The sequence below is a fragment of the Myxocyprinus asiaticus genome, chromosome 25 (assembly GCF_019703515.2).
Source record: "Myxocyprinus asiaticus isolate MX2 ecotype Aquarium Trade chromosome 25, UBuf_Myxa_2, whole genome shotgun sequence".
Lineage (NCBI taxonomy): Eukaryota > Metazoa > Chordata > Actinopteri > Cypriniformes > Catostomidae > Myxocyprinus > Myxocyprinus asiaticus.
This window is the reverse complement of record NC_059368.1, coordinates 23,588,822-23,604,985: the sequence shown is the minus strand read 5'-3', so window position 1 is coordinate 23,604,985 and position 16,164 is coordinate 23,588,822. Positions and strand designations below refer to the sequence as shown.

The 16,164-nt window shown below is 40.3% G+C and overlaps 1 pseudogene; it reads right to left on the bottom strand.

Annotated features, from left to right (window-relative positions):
• Positions 1-16,164, bottom strand: part of LOC127415981 (midasin-like) — a 49,306-nt pseudogene that overhangs the window by 7,036 nt on the left and 26,106 nt on the right.

The following is a 16,164-nucleotide window of genomic DNA, read 5'->3' as shown; positions in this document are numbered from 1 at the left end:
CAGATATTACATGACTGAAACACACATTGCTATAAATGGATTATATAAATTGCATGTAAAGTTGCTTGAGTTGTAGATGAAAATCTCTTGTTTTAGGACAAGAACTCCACTCTGTACAGGAAACTAATAAGTATATTGTCCTTACATGTAAAGACCTTGAGTTTGGTGTTGAGTTTATGTAGCAGAACAATAATGACCTCCAGCTTGTTTAGGGCCTCAAATGTGACCGTGCCCTCAGTAGTATCCAGACCATCCTCTCTCAGCCAGCAGCGTAATGTGCTCCATGTACTCAACAGAAACTCTGTATCCTGCACCGCCCCGTCCAATGACATCAGGCCTCGCCTGGTCAACATAGCAACCACGTAGTCCATGTTCTCCAAGACCTGCTGCCTTGGACGTATGATGTCCACCTAAAGAGTCAATAGGTTAGTGATAAGACATAAAGGGATAAAAATTATATTCTGTCATTACTCACCCTCATGCTGTTTTAAGTGCGTATTAAGCCAAAATTATACTTCGGTTAACACAGAACACTAGGAGTTAGCGTACAGGACCGTAACCAAATTTGTCATCAGCAGAGTGCTCAAGCACTGAATGCATAAAACTCGGTTTTTCTAACTGTATATACTCTGAACACGCAGTATACGCATGGGTCCATAAGGTAGCAATGGCCACAATTGAGGCATTGCTTTCGCAAAGATGATGTAATCACCGGTAAACATCAGGAGACGAATGTGGAAACGGCAACATTGGATGTGCATGACAAGAGCATGTATGTGAGCAGGTCAGGAGATACAGTACCTGCATTTGTATAACTCGAGTATGAAGGACTATAAAAACATCTTTATGGGTCTAAACTCCTGAAATTATAGGTTCTATATAAAGTACAACAAGTTAATTGATGGTACAGTATTGCATTTCTGACAAACCTGCAGATTCAAAGGTGTAATATGGAACTGTCTGGAACCCATGTATGGCTCAAAGTCTTCCCCAAACACCATCCTAAATATAGCTAACACCTGAGGACACAACACATCATTGATCAATAGGAGTATTATCATAACTCATTTTAATGCAAGAGTATGGTTATATTTGCTAAATTAACCCAGGGGTTTAAGTTGCGATAATGATTATTAATTATCTGGCTTATTACACAGCTACTTACCAAATAAACAAACACATGGACATCAAATATCAATTTGAATGGGGTTTGAAATGTTTTTATTACCTTTCTTGTAGATTAGCTTAAGGTTCTATTAAGAAAAATAGCCAATAATAACAGACAACAATTGCCCTAGCAACAAGATAAACACTTCAACAATATTACTAAACTGCAATTCAAGTTACCTTTTCTATAGACTTAGTTAGATCACATATTAGGCTACTATGTAACACATTGCCCTTATTTTTCAAATTCTCTCTTAAAATGTTCACTGTTTTGAGTTGCAAGAAGGCGCTAATTAACTATTATAACTACCGATGTTTTAAAAACAGAAAGAAATTGTAGAGTGATATGAGAGACGTAAGAGTAGAACTTTTGCCATAGAAAACAGTTAAATATACAGTTTAGTGGTCATTACACAAACATATTTGACTGCTCAAAGGCATGACTGACCAATCACAATGAAGTATTTCAGAGAGCTGGGTAATACATGGTAGTAACATTAGTGTGGCTACCTGCATCATGTCTGCCTCAGTCCTCATTCGGTCTGCATACATGAGTCCAACATGTTGGCCAGGGTTGAAGAAGCCTGGTGATTGGTCTGTCTGCATCAGCTGACAGCAACGGAAGAGGTCACGGAGATTAAACTCCCATGGTTCTCCTCTCTGACCCCACTTCCTCTCAACGGTCACCTCTTGGACAAGCTTAGAGAAGAAGAAAGTGTTAAAAAGATCCTTTGGGAAGATGCATAGAGGAAATAGCTAAGATTTCAATTAAAAGAGTAACAGAAGAATACAACTGTGGAGGGAGGTGTCTTCCTATTACCCGGTTGCTAATAGGAAGTCTAGACCTAGTTTTGATTTTACGTTTTCAATAGGTTTTACGCATTTTTGCAATTGCTATAGGTAAATATTGACCTGAGTGAATCTGTTAAGGAAGGACTTGGGAAGGCCTTTGCATCCTCCTCCCTGAGTGAAAGTGTTCTGGCTGCAAAAGATCTTGGTCTTCTCATGCTGAACATGGAAGTTCATACCCAGCTCAGGGATGTAGATCTGAGCTCGATGGTCAAAGCAAGCGTTAAGAACCTCCAGCACTGACTGAGAGGCCAGATTTAGCTGTGGAGGGACACAATCAGCAAGTAATGCTACTCAACTAATATGGAGGTAGATTTAACAGAAAAATAATTTAGAGCAATCATTTCAGACTGGAAAATAGAGTGACAAACATCACACATTCATCTGTACCTCTAGAACAATCCAATGTCCTGCTTTCAGCCCAGCAAGGAGAGGACCATCATGCCACGCAAACTCCCCTCCTTTACCCCTTCAACTGGCAAGTCTGTCCCAAACAGGTCTGTAACATCCTGAGCAGAGAGGACAAAACAGCAAATTTTTTTAAACTTTCAATTTAAAATCCATCAGGATCTTACAAACAGTTTGTTGAGTGTTACAGTCTTTTGAAGCTTTGTATGACACTGACACTTTGTTAACCCAAACACTCGTATGTATATAAAAAGGTTTCTAGATTCTATGCAATTAAAAACAGTTGATTTTTCATTATTTAATTTGGTGCTCTACAATGTGCTGAAGCAACTTCTCTGACATACTGTTTGTTCAGAGAGGTTGATCCTGACGAGGTGGTTCCCAGAGGCCTTAGCAAGAGCAGCAACCAGGCTGGTCTTGCCCACTTCAGGTGAGCCCTCTAACAATATGGGCCTCTGGAGCTTAAGTGCCCTCAGAATCCTCTGAGCATTCACAGCATTGGTGCCTGCACTCAAGGCATAGTCTGACAGATTCCTGCCCTCACTCTCAGGACCTGTGAGAAGATTGGGAGTCAGTCTGTTTGTATAAAATGCTATAATTCTTAGCCTTTAGGGGAATAAACATGGCTTTCAAGGCATAACCCTTAAAATACAGCTGGCAGTACCATAGTACAGTGAAAGTGTCAAATGGTCCTACAACACAACTTATTCATTACCATAATCATGTGCCATACTCCAAAGAATAAAGTGGTACTTTTGGTAACATTGTAGTACCATGGTACTTTTTTGTTAGTGAAGCAATAAAGGAATATCTACCTCATTATTAAAAAGTCAAAAATTCAACTATCTGAAAAAATAGAGAAAATCTCACCTGCAGCTATGTAGAAGGGGTCAATGCCAAAGACGTCTTCACCCCACTGGGGCTCTCTGGAGACAGTGGTGTCATAGACTCTGAGTGCATCCTGCATCTCTTCATCTAGCTCAGTAATTCTGCTCAATCTCTTCTCAAGGTAGCTCAAACACGCCTTCCGCGCCACCAGCGCATTCTCTGCTGCTGACACTGTGGTTCCTGCTCACGAGAGAAAAAAACAAAGAGGCCATTTACAAGTACGTACAGGTTAACAGTTACACTCAATAAGTAAACTGGAGGAATATCAGACCAGTAAATGCTTCAATTAAACATTTTCCTTGTGTCATTCCTTTTGAGATTTTAATGACTGGACATAATTGTTTGTTACCTAAATGATTAAACATTAGAATATTAGAATACTTGTGAACTGTTACAGAATTTATTTGACTAATTGTGTGCTACTGTAATAAATAAATAAATAATAATAATAAAAAAAACTAAGGACTGGTTATTTTTAAAGTAAAAGGTTACATTTAAAATCTTCTATAAAAGGTGCACTCAGAAGTTGTTTCCTTAATAAACAAAGTTTTACACACAAAGAAAAAACTTTTGACAAACACGTTTAAAATTATGTAACCTCATGTGAGATGAAGACTCCAGCTTTATCTTGGTAACCAATCTGTTATTCGACACTTGGGTTTGCAAAATAATTAATCATGACTGACTGTATAGAGGGCATTTCGACAATGGCATCATTAACTGAAAACTTTGGATTTTGAGTGATAATGCATCTACGACCACCATCACATCAGCCAGTAAAACTTAAAAATTACTGAGTGTACCTCCAAGTTCTTAATTGTCTTGATCACTCTGGTGGTAAACTGGTACCAAAATAAGAAAAAAAAAGCACCCTCTCTTCTCCCACCTGAGCCGAATCCGTCCAAATACACAAGGCATGCAGCAAGAATAAAAGCTGTTATGGTGTCCAGTCTTAGATCCCATTCTGGCTCTTCCTCTTCCAGCTCGCCCATCATCATGAAGCCATCTTCCTCCCTCTCACACACAGTGTTCATAAAGTTCACCCATGAAAGAATGTCTCGCACACTTAGAATACACCGCCGTCCAAACTCTTGATTGGTCAGCCAGTCAATGAAGTCCAACATGAGCTCTGCTACATCTTTACATGGAGTGGGAAAGAGGAGGGACAACTTTCAACATGCTTTTACTAAGTAAATGCTCTTACAGTTTACAAAATACAAAACAGATTGTGATAGCCTGACTGTAAAATAATACAGTGCATAATAACTAAAATATACAGGAAATAATAATGTGAAAGTAACACACTTCCAGATTATTGACCAGTTGCACATCAACAACACTAGAAATGCACAGACAAAATTAGACACCATAGACAATTCCCTCAAATGAAAAAGGAGGTGTTAAGCAGAATGTTAGCCTCAGTCACCATTCAATTTCACTGTATCTTTTTTCCTCCATACAATAAAAGTAAATCGTGACTGAGACTCAAATTCTGTCTACATTTTCTTTGTGTTCCATGGAAAGCTTGTTAACTTGTTACGGTGTTTGCTGAAAAATGAACCACCTTGGTGGTCATGCTGGTCCAGAGATAGTCCAGGCCACAGGTTGTGTTGGATGATCTGGATCAGATCATTACGGCTGTTACTCTGGGGGCACCAAATCTCTGTGAACCTGTTTCATAGTGTTGGAGACAGCTGTATACAGACAGACAAACAAGTCAGTACCACTGGTTGCTTGTTCTGTTTCATTCCTCCTGACCGCCAGAAGAGGTGCTCAGCACTAATGGATTACACTATGTAACACAATTTTTGTTCCTGGATAGTAAGTGTTATTTCCTAATTGCTTATGCCTCAAAAGTATAGAAAATGGCTATTATTCCCCACAAACTTTGCTTTTGTGACCAGGACAGTGATAATTTGAAATTACCTATTTCCAATGTGAAAACGGGTGAATGTGTCTTTTCGTTAACATAAAGTCAGAAAAAAACAACACATGAATCCAAAATCCTTCTTTATCTGTGGTCTGACGAAGACACCGGCTTTGACCTTTGCCTCAGACAACTTAGGGAAGAAGTCTTGAAGGTACTTGAAGGCTGCCGACTCCTTATCTAGAGCTCTGATAAATTGTTTCATAAGGCCCAATTTGATGTACAGTGGTGGCATCAGCACCTTCTGGGGGTCCACCAGTGGCTCCCACTTGACGTTGTTCCTCCCCACAGAGAACTCGGCCCGCTGTAGCCAGTCCCGCCTGTGGTAGTGTGCCTTGGTGTCCCTGCTGTCCCAAAGGCAAAGTTAGCAGGGAAACTTGGTAAGACCGCTTGGAGACCCATCAGGAATGCCACCATTTTGAAGTCTCCTATGACCTCCCAGCCGTACTCATCATACTTCAAGGCATCCAGCAAGGTCTTGATGCTGTTGTAATCCTCTTTGAGGTGCACCAAGTAAGCCAGGGGAAGAGACGGGTACTTGTTACCATTATGGACCAGCATGGCTTTGAATATTACTTTAGTGTTGATACATGTTAATTTGGATTCATTTGTTGTTTTTTTTCGGACTTTATGTGAAAAGACACAAATTCACCCATTTGCTCATTGGAAATAGATACATTTCAAAATATCACTGTCCTAGTCACAAAAGCAAAGTTTGTGGGGAATAATAGCCATTTTCGATACTTTTGAGGCATAAGTAATTAGGAAATAACACTTACTACCCAGAAAAAAAAAAAAAAAAAATTCAAAATTGTTACACAGTGTATTCACAGCACCAGCCAGATAGATCGAGAAAATATAGAAACAAAGTGACATCATGAAGCAGACCGAGAGGCAAGGATAAGCTGCAGCAGCTCGCCACCCATCCTCTTTTGCTTTCTCGCTACGTGACAGGTCATTGTCTTCCACTCACGCTGTTAAGAGCAGCTTACCTGAGTTGCGAGGTTTCACCCTATGAAGCTGTGACAGCACGCTCTACACCATTTATCAGGACAGATCTCTCCATATTTCATCATTACGTGAGTAGCTTTTTTGCATTTAATTGTTTAGTGTCCACATTACAGTATGCTTCATGGTACTATCCGGCAGCTAGTATGTGATTGCACTTAGGTTACGGTTTCTCCGCTAGCCTGTTACACTATTTTAATTGTCTTCTGATAATAATTATTGTGTAAACTCCGACACACTCAGTGCCACGTGGATTATTCGATGGCCAGATTATTTGCTCTCACATGCTTTTTCAGGTACTTTGATCACGTTGGATTTTTCACATTGGGTCCTATCTGAAGATTATATTTGATTGCTGCAGTCGCCGGGCTTGTTGCATGTTATCAACTGTTATTAATTCCCTGCGGTCCTACCAAAGGTGTATTTTTACTGAGTGATGCCTCATGGTTCTACTGCCAATGTTTGTTTTTTTTTCTCCCAATATGGAATGCCCAATGTACTTTTTAAGTCCTCATGGTCACGTAGTGATTCGCCTCAGTCCGGGTGGCGGAGAACGAATCCCAGTTGCCTCCGCGTCTGAGACCGTCAACCCGCGCATCTTATCACGTGGCTTGTTGAGCGCGTTGCCACGGAGACAAAGCATATATGGAGGCTTCACACCATCCACCGCGGCAACCACGCTCAACTCACCACGCGCCCCACCGAGAACTAACCACATTATAGCGACCACGAGGAGGTTACCCCATGTGACTCTACCCTCCCTAGCAACCGGGCCAATTTGGTTGCTTAGGAGACCTGGCTGGAGTCACTCAGCACACCCTGGGATTCGAACTAGCGAACTCCAGGGGTGGTAGTCAGCGTATTTTACCACTGAGCTACCCATGCCCCACTGCCAATGGATTTTCGCCAAGTTGTAAACTATGTCCAAATGTCCTTCTCCCTGATGATGAATATGATCATTTGGGGATTCAACACTTAAAAGAGGCTTTGACGGACCCATGTTTCCACTGCAGCACTGAAACAAATGTGTTTACCATGCCACCTTGTATGGATTTTGTGGCAGAGTTTGAGTGCACTTACATGTACTAATGTCCCTAAAAGGAGATCGAAGAGGGCCAGTACCTCAGTGTTAATGGCTGAGGCCAATTTCATTGGGGTTGGACGGGCTCCAGAGATTGAACAGCTGGTGGAAGCCTTAGTAGTATCACCTGATGAAGCGTTAAGAGACAATTTATGCTTCCCAAGTGCACAATGTGGACGTACTGTCACACTCTTGAAAAAGGCCTGTATCCTGCTGCTGTGGGAGACATTGCACAGAATATCCCTATACAAACACAGAGTATTTTTAGTAGCACCTCGATGGCCAGCCAGTCCATGGATTCTACTTCTTCAGAGTCTGTTAGAGGAGAACTGTGGCAGCTCCCCTCCAGGAGGGACCTCCTCTGTCAGATGAACGGACATGTTTGGCACCAAGATCCAGTTAACCTTCAGCTTTGGGCTTGGCCCTTGGGATCAACCCACTGATAAGGTACTGTGAACCAGCAGTAGTCCATACTATTAATAATGCCAGAGCAGCTTCAAAGTGGCAGCTTTATGCTCCTCTTTAGAGAACATTTTCTCCATGGTGTGAGGATCAGGAAACTGATTCTATGCACTGTGACGTGCCGAAAGTATTGAATTTCTTGCAATATCTATTTGACGGCAACAAAGCAGCTTCCACTATTGCCACCATATCTGCACATTATGCCTCAGTGAGTGGTTCCTCTCTGGAGTCTCTAAGCCAAGTTTGCAGTTTCATTAAGGGGGCAAGACATTTAAAACCCATATGGGTCACTTTTGCTGGACTTCCTTTGAGCATCACCATTTGAACTGTTGAGAGATGCAGATCTGAAATCAGGGGTCCTCAAACTGTGGCCCGTAGGCTATATGCGGCCCTCTGAAACATTTTGACTGGCCCACGGAACCATGCCTGTCACACGTTTTGACCGGCCCGCAGAACCATGCCTGTCACACGTTTTGTCCTATGCACTACTCTGTAGACTAGTCCACACCGTAAAATGTGTGACAGGCATGGTACATTTGGTGTAATAGTAATAACCAGGTACCAATCAGCATGTGAACAAAAACAAATGATGGCAAAGAAATTACGGAAAAGAAAAATGTATTCCGAATGCAGGGTGTTTAACGAACAGTGGACATATAATTATCTATTCATGCAATGCAAGGAAAAGGCCATTTGTCTGGTCTGTCAAGAGTCTGTGTCGGTTTTCAAAGATTACAACCTTCGCCATAACTACGAGACCAAACAAAGACAAATATGACTGCATTAAAGACAAGTGCAAGCAAGTACTGAAGCTAAAATATGAACTGGAAATACAACAGAATACATTCGTAAAAAAGCACAACTGAATCAGTCATCCATCCGGGCCAGTTTTCAGGTTGCATAACTCGTAGAAATCAGTGGTAAACCCTTCACAGATGGGGAGTTTGTTAAGAGCTGTTTGATGCTGGTTGTCACTGAAGTCTTTGCCAAAAAGATATAAACAATTAATGGAGAAAGTCTCTCTGCTAGTACAATCACCAGAAGGGTACAGGAAATGGGGAGAAACATCCATCTTCAGCTGCCATCTAAATGTAAGTCCTTTGACTGTTTTTCTCTGGCACTTGATGAAAGTAATGACATTCGGGACACAGCGCAGCTGCTTATTTTCATACGTGGAGGTGATGGAGCCAACTTTGAGATCTGTGAAGAGCTTGCTGCTTTACAAAGCCTCAAGGGGACAACAACAGGACAAGATAGTTTTGAGAAGCTTTGAGAAGTTTTTGAGAGTTTTGTGAAACAATTCAAGACTAGTTCTACAGACTAAAGGAAAATCTGTCCCAGATCTGACTGATCCAGAATGGAAAAGGTACCTCACCTTTTTAACTGACACATTTGCTGAATGGCCTTAATTTGTAGCTGCAGGGCAAAGGAAAATTTGTCTGTGACATGTTTGCTCATGTGAAAGATTTCAAAAGAAGAAGTCAAATTGGCATTGCTGCTGAAACACATACTGGAGGGATATTTCAGTAATTTTCCTGTGATGCTGAAGCTATCGACTGAAAATCCAGTCCAGCATTCCCAGACACAAAATGCATGAAAGCAGTGGAAATGCTTAAGTAAGAGTTTGAGGAGATTCTGCAAGCTTCATCTTCAAGCAAAAGAAATGCGTCTCTTCCAAAACCCATTCGCTGCAGAGATAGATGAATCCCTCCCCTGTTATCAGATGGAGTTGCATGGAGTTGGTTGAGTTGCTCGGAAAGGCAAATTCAAGTCAAATACCCTGATTGACTTTTATGCCTCCTTGCCCAACTCCACCTTCCCCAACATAAAAAAGCATGCCCTCAAGATTGGCAGCACATATGTACATGAGCATACCTTCTCCAAAATGAAGTTACTGAAAACACCAATGAGATCCAGGCTGAGTGATGAACACATACATCAGTCATTGAGACCGTGAGTACAAGTACGGAGCCTCACATTGACCTTCTGACCAGTCATATGTAAGCCCACAGCACCCACTGATGTAAGATTGTAGTTACTACTACATTGTTGTACACATAGTTTCACACACATTTTAAGTTTTTCCTCATTAGCCTACAATAAAATGTCTGTTGAAATGACTGGTCCTTTTCTCCCATTTTGATGTCTTGACATGCACACGTCAGAGATAGCATGTACAGTATGCAATGACAAAGTAGGCCTATTTTAAAGCAAGTTGCTAAGAAATTAATACATACATTGGAGTAAAAAAAATGTTTGTTTTTTTTTTGTGCTGGTTCCGCTAGCAGCTGGAGCTTGTTTTGTGGAGGAACACACCTTCGAGACAGTTATGTGGACGAATCTACACGTTTTTTGTGTTTATTCCGCTTATTGGCTGGAGTTTGTTTTATAGATAATTTTTTGCTGTGTAATTCTGACTGACAAAATTTGTATAGAAGCACCGGACTTGAGCAATACGATGGCAAAGTTGTCACGGGGGCTATCATAGGCGTACATGGACTGTTTGAGTTTAGAAGGATGGACGCCGGTTGGCGCTGTCGTGCACGGGGTTAATGCGCACATTTTTCTTTTTTCTGTTTGTTTGGTTTGGGGGGAATTTCAGGGTTTGACTATTACACTAATGTTGGAATGTGGTCTTTATAATCTTGTTTTTGACACACAATCTATTTTTTCTAGTATGTCAAATGTCAAATGTTAATATGAGTGGATTATCTCTCTCCACGTGGAATGTGAATGGGTTGGGGCACCCCATAAAAAGAAGGAAGGTTATTTCTTTTCTTAAACATAAGAAATATGATATAGTGTTTCTTCAAGAAACGCATCCTTCCCTGCAGGAAAAATTTGGGAAGATATGGGGTGGGTATGTTTTCTTTAGTGCTGGCTCGAGTAAGAGCAGGGGAGTCATTACACTGATAAGTAAACATCTGCAATTCAAATGTCTCAAACAGATTAAAGATAAATTAGGAAGAGTCATTATTCAGAAATTCAGGGGCAAAGGTTGATTTTGGCTAATATTTACGCAGCTTACGCTGATGATCAGGGCTTTTTTATAGATCCTGAAGGGATGTTGCAAGCCACTGGCACCCCTCATGATATAATACTGGGAGGAGACTTTAATCTTTTGATGGACTCAGTCCTTCATCATAGTGAAGCAAAAGTGTGTTAGCCCACAAGAGCAACACTGACGCTTCACAGGATGTGTAAAAATCTTGGTCTTACAGATATTTGGAGACTTTTGAACCCATCTGGTAGGGACTATACATTTTTTTTCCATCAGTCCATAAGATTTATTCTAGAATAGATTTTTTTTATTTTTATATCTAAGTCCCTCATTTCATCTGTCGTTGATTGCTCAGTTCGAAAAACATTAAGTCTCAGATCATGCCCTGGTGAGTTTAGAGATGTTGCCACATACGGAGAAAAAGAAATAATATAGTTGGCACTTTAGAGTATCCCTTTTGCAAAATCCTGAATTTCAACAAATGTTAAAGGCTGAAATCAGTGTTTATATGGGGACCAACTGGTCCTCAGTATCCTCTGTGGGCATGTCTTGGGAGGCACTTATGGCAGTTCTTAGGGGTCAGATCATACAGTATGCCTCATTCATCAAAAAATCCAAAGCACGAGAACTCGTGGAGTTGGAAGGGAATATTAAAAGTGCTGAGGCAGAGCTGAAGTGCCGAATGTCATCTGATGGCCTCAGAGAATTGACCCGATTGAAATACAGATATAATGCTATTTTGCCACTGAAGGTAGAGTTTTGGTTATTCAGAGCAAGACAGTCATACTTTGAGTTGGGAGACAAAGCAGGGAAGCTTTTGGCTAGATACATAAAGCAGAGAGAGTCTTTTTCTACCATTCCCATTCAGAGTCTGAGGGACGGAGCTTTAACTTCTATCAAGAGATTATGGGAGAAAGATTTAAACTTGGTATTGGAAGAGGAAGTGTGGGCTAGAATTCTAAAAAATGTCAAGTCTGCATCTAGAGATGCAAGGGTGTGCCTTATGCAATTCAAGATATTACATAGATTCTATTGGACCTCCTCTAGATTGTATAGGCTTGGTTTTAAAGACACACCCACCTGCTGGCGATGCCAATCAGAAGATGGAGACACAATCCATGTTTTTTCGGGGTGTGTTAAGATCCAAGAATTTTGGTTGAAGGTTCAGAGTTGTATGTGTGATTTTTTGGGCACTCAAATTTTACTTTCTCCCAGACTCTGTATTTTGGGTGATGGGGCGGTCATAATTTGGGGGATAATCACATAAAAAATTGGGTTCTGACCAGTTTCATGATTGGCAGGCAAATTATTTTAAGGGGTTGGAAGTCAGACAAGAGTGCCCTCATTTTCAGAGTGGTGTGTGGAAATGGGGAGGGTGGCAGCTTTCGAGGAGGTGGCAAGTGGAAGGCTGGGGTTTTGGGACTTATTTGTTAAGAAATGGGGCAATTATTTAGCGTTTCTGGGGGACTCTCAGAGAGGGGATGTGGAGAGTGTAGCTTAGTTTAATTATGTATGTTTATTATATTTTCTTTTTTGTTTTCTGGGTTTTTTTTGGTGCGTGTGTGTTATTATGTGTGACCACAGGGGTGTTCTTTGGGGGTTGGGGTGGGGTTGGTGAATGGGGGGGATATTAGTGGGGGTTAATTGTGAAATGTTGATTTGTTGTATATGTGTTGGGTTTTTCTTTGTTGTGTATATATGAATCAATAAATACAATTTAATTACAAAAATAAATGAATACATACAATAAAGCGACCAACATTAAAATCATGTTCTGTGGATGGATTTTAATTGTAAAATTAATCCATCTGATAACAGCAGAAGAATAATCTCCATGACAAAAATACCCTAGGCTCACTCACGCCCTAGCAGCAAAAAGATGAAATAAATAATATGAAATAAATGTCTTTAAAAACAGCATTTCTGTTGGCTGTTGCTTAAACTAAATGGGTCGGTGAGCTCCATGCGTTCTCTGTAAAAGAGGCTGGTACAAGGTTTCATCTCCTATGCCCTGTATGCGCTCTGAAGTTTTACGTGGAATCCACCGCAACATTCCGAAAAACAGATTAATAATTTGTCTGCAATGGTGGTGTGCTTAAGGGTGGGCCTTTATCCAAGCAGAGACTGTCACGCTGGATTGTGGAGGCGATTAAATTGGCATATGATGAGGCCCAGCATTTCTTACTAGAAGGTGTTACTTGCCTTCATCTTGGGCTGCTTTTCGGATAGCATCTTTGCTACCTGGTCTTCGCCATGCACCTTTGCACATTAATTTGGCTGCATTCCATGCTGTGAGCTCTGCAGTTCTTCTGGAGTGACCTTGATGATTCAGGTGGGTGGGATTCCTCAGGACTGTGTTGGTATGTGTCATCCATTAGTTCTAAGCACCACCTCTGGCAGTCAGGAGGTTACAGTATGTAACTGTAGTTCTCTGAATTTGGGGTGACCGCCAAATTTCTTTGTCATTTGGAATACGCGAGAAAGGTGTTCCGAGGCTGGGTGCCCAGCTGCTGCGGCTTAAATCCTTGCGGTTCGGTCTGAGTCACGACGTGACTATGTTTATATATTATCTCATCCTATCTGGCTGGTGCTACGATAATTCATTAGTGCTTAGTCATCCAGAATTCACAGAACCACAGTTACATAGGTAAGTAGCGGGATTTTTCCAGGAAAACATGATCCATTAATACATTTACTTCACTACTATGTAGCTTTAGAGAATCCAACAATTAGCCAATGACATTAAGATTTTACAACCTCAATCGTATAATTTTTAGCCAAAATAATTTTCCATGCACTGACCTCTTTCTTTCCAAAGTCCCCTCCGGGATTCATGGGAGCGACGAATCAGAACCTCTTGCCGGCAACGATGAGCTCAACATCGTTGTCATCGCCGCTGTCTTTCTCCGCCAGCACCAAAGATATTTCAGTCTCCAACACACTGCACAGAACACACACCCAGAAACAGTTACACAATTGACATTTAGCTAAACTTCCCCTTGGCTACCATTACCGGCTCTGACAAGCTTCCCATACTTCCCATATGAATTAATGGGAGATTACACTGAACGACACGGTTCTTATAAATGGAATTGACAATATTTTTTACGTTGGCTGGAATGAAAAGTGACATTGTAAAACATATTTATCAGACTTTTTTGTAAAATAAATTAAATACAAATTTCATTAAATAAATTACACTGTAATTTGATTGAAAACTGCGGACACTGTGAATCAGAATTGAGGCAAACGATTATCATAGTCACTTGAAAAGAGAAAAATGTTATTTGATGGTGATTACACACGATAATGTAAGGCGGGGTGCCAAAGGGGTATGCATTCAGAGGGCAAAACTCCCAGAGGAACAAAGAGCCTCCACGAGAACAAGCACACAGATACAGTTAAAGTCAGAAGTTTACATACACCTTAGCCGAATATATTTAAACTCAGTTTTTCACAATTCCTGACATTTAATCGTAGAAAACATTCCCTGTCTTAGGTCAGTTAGGATCATTATTTTAATAATGTGAAATGTCAGAATAATAGTAGAGATAATTATTTATTTCAGCTTTTATTTCTTTCATCACATTCTCAGTCGGTAAGAAGTTTACATACACTTTGTTAGTATTTGGTAGCATTGCCTTTAAATTGTTTAACTTGGGTCAAACATTTTGGGTAGCCTTCCACAAGCTTCTCACAAAAAGTTGCTGGAATATTGGCCCATTCCTCCAGACAGAACTGGAGTAACTGAGTCAGGTTTGTAGGCCTCCTTGCTCGCACATGCTCTTTCAGTTCTGCCCACAAATTTCAATCAGATTGAGGTCAGGGCTTTATGATGGCCACTCCAATACCTTGACTTTGTTGTCCTTAAGCCATTTTGCCACAACTTTGGAGGTATGCTTGGATCATTGTCCATTTGGAAGACCCATTTGTGACCGAGCTTTAAATTCCTGGCTGATGTCTTGAGATTTTGCTTCAATATATCCACATAATTTTCCTTCCTCATGATGTCATCTATTTTGTGAAGTGCACCAGTCTCTCCTGCAGCAAAGCACCCCCACAACATGATGCTCCCACCCCCATGCTTCATGGTTGGGATGGTGTTCTTCGGCTCGCAAGCCTCACCCTTTTTCCTCCAAACATAACGATGGTCATTATGGCCAAAAAGTTCCATTTCTGTTTCATCAGACCAGAGGAAATTTCTCCAAAAAGATATTTTTCCCCATGTGCACTTGCAAACTGTAGTCTGGCATTTTTATGGTGGTTTTGGAGCAGTAGCTTCTTCCTTGCTGAGCATCTGTTAGTTAAGGTTATGTCGACATAGGTCTCATTTTACTATGGATATAGATATTTGTCTACCTGTTATCAGGGATGGGCAGTATTTCAGATACATGTATTTGAAATACGTATTTGAAATACAAAACACTATTTTGTACTTTGTATTTTAAAGTCTTTGGAAAAAATCAAATGTAATTTGTATATAATACATTTAAGTTTGGTATTTGTGTATTTTCAAAATACATAAAATAGTTTGTGCCAGTCAACCTCTTTATTAGGCTGCTGATTTCCTGTATCAACTAGTTCAGGCAAGCCCCCACAAACCCAACTTTCATGCACGTGAACTGTAGATGTCAGAGAGAACGGCTGCATCTAGCATTGGGTGAGCAAATTTTCTGCATTCCTGCGAGGAAGTATGGAGTAAAGCCTGCTATACACTCACAAGCATGACATATAAAAAGATGGATTTTGTCAAATAGGCCTATAATAAGACATCCTGATCACAAATACAGAAAATTACAGATGCTGAGAATGAACGCGAGTGCGGAAGGTAGCCTACAGTAATAATTAGCTACCACAAGCAAAGATTCATTGTGGAAATAAAAAGACTTGTGGCCCCAAAAATGACAAAGATCTGCAGTCACATAGGAGAAAACAAAAAAGTGGGTTATAGTATGTCTTTCTCCTCTTTTAGATTAGTAACCTATAGGCCATGCAAAATTTCGAAAATTCATGCAGGCTAATAATATATCGTGCTTGAAAATTCCCTTTGGATAATGCACAAATATGACATCGATTTCTATCATTGTATCAATACTTACCAATATAAATTATTATATTTTTATTCGATTTTTTCTATGAAATTGGAGTGGTGAATCTTAACTAAAGAAGTGTACATACACAAAGTAAATTTATTAAATTATTAATTAAAGTTGTAAAGAAAATGCATGATAAATGTAAAAAAAAAAAAAAAAAAGTGAAATAATTTTTTATTTTCGTTTTGTAGCCTAAGCTCTGTTTTTATTGAATTCAGGGAATAATGCTTTTATATTGCTCCTTTCGAATTCCTGAAATTTGTCTCAGACGGCAGAATTG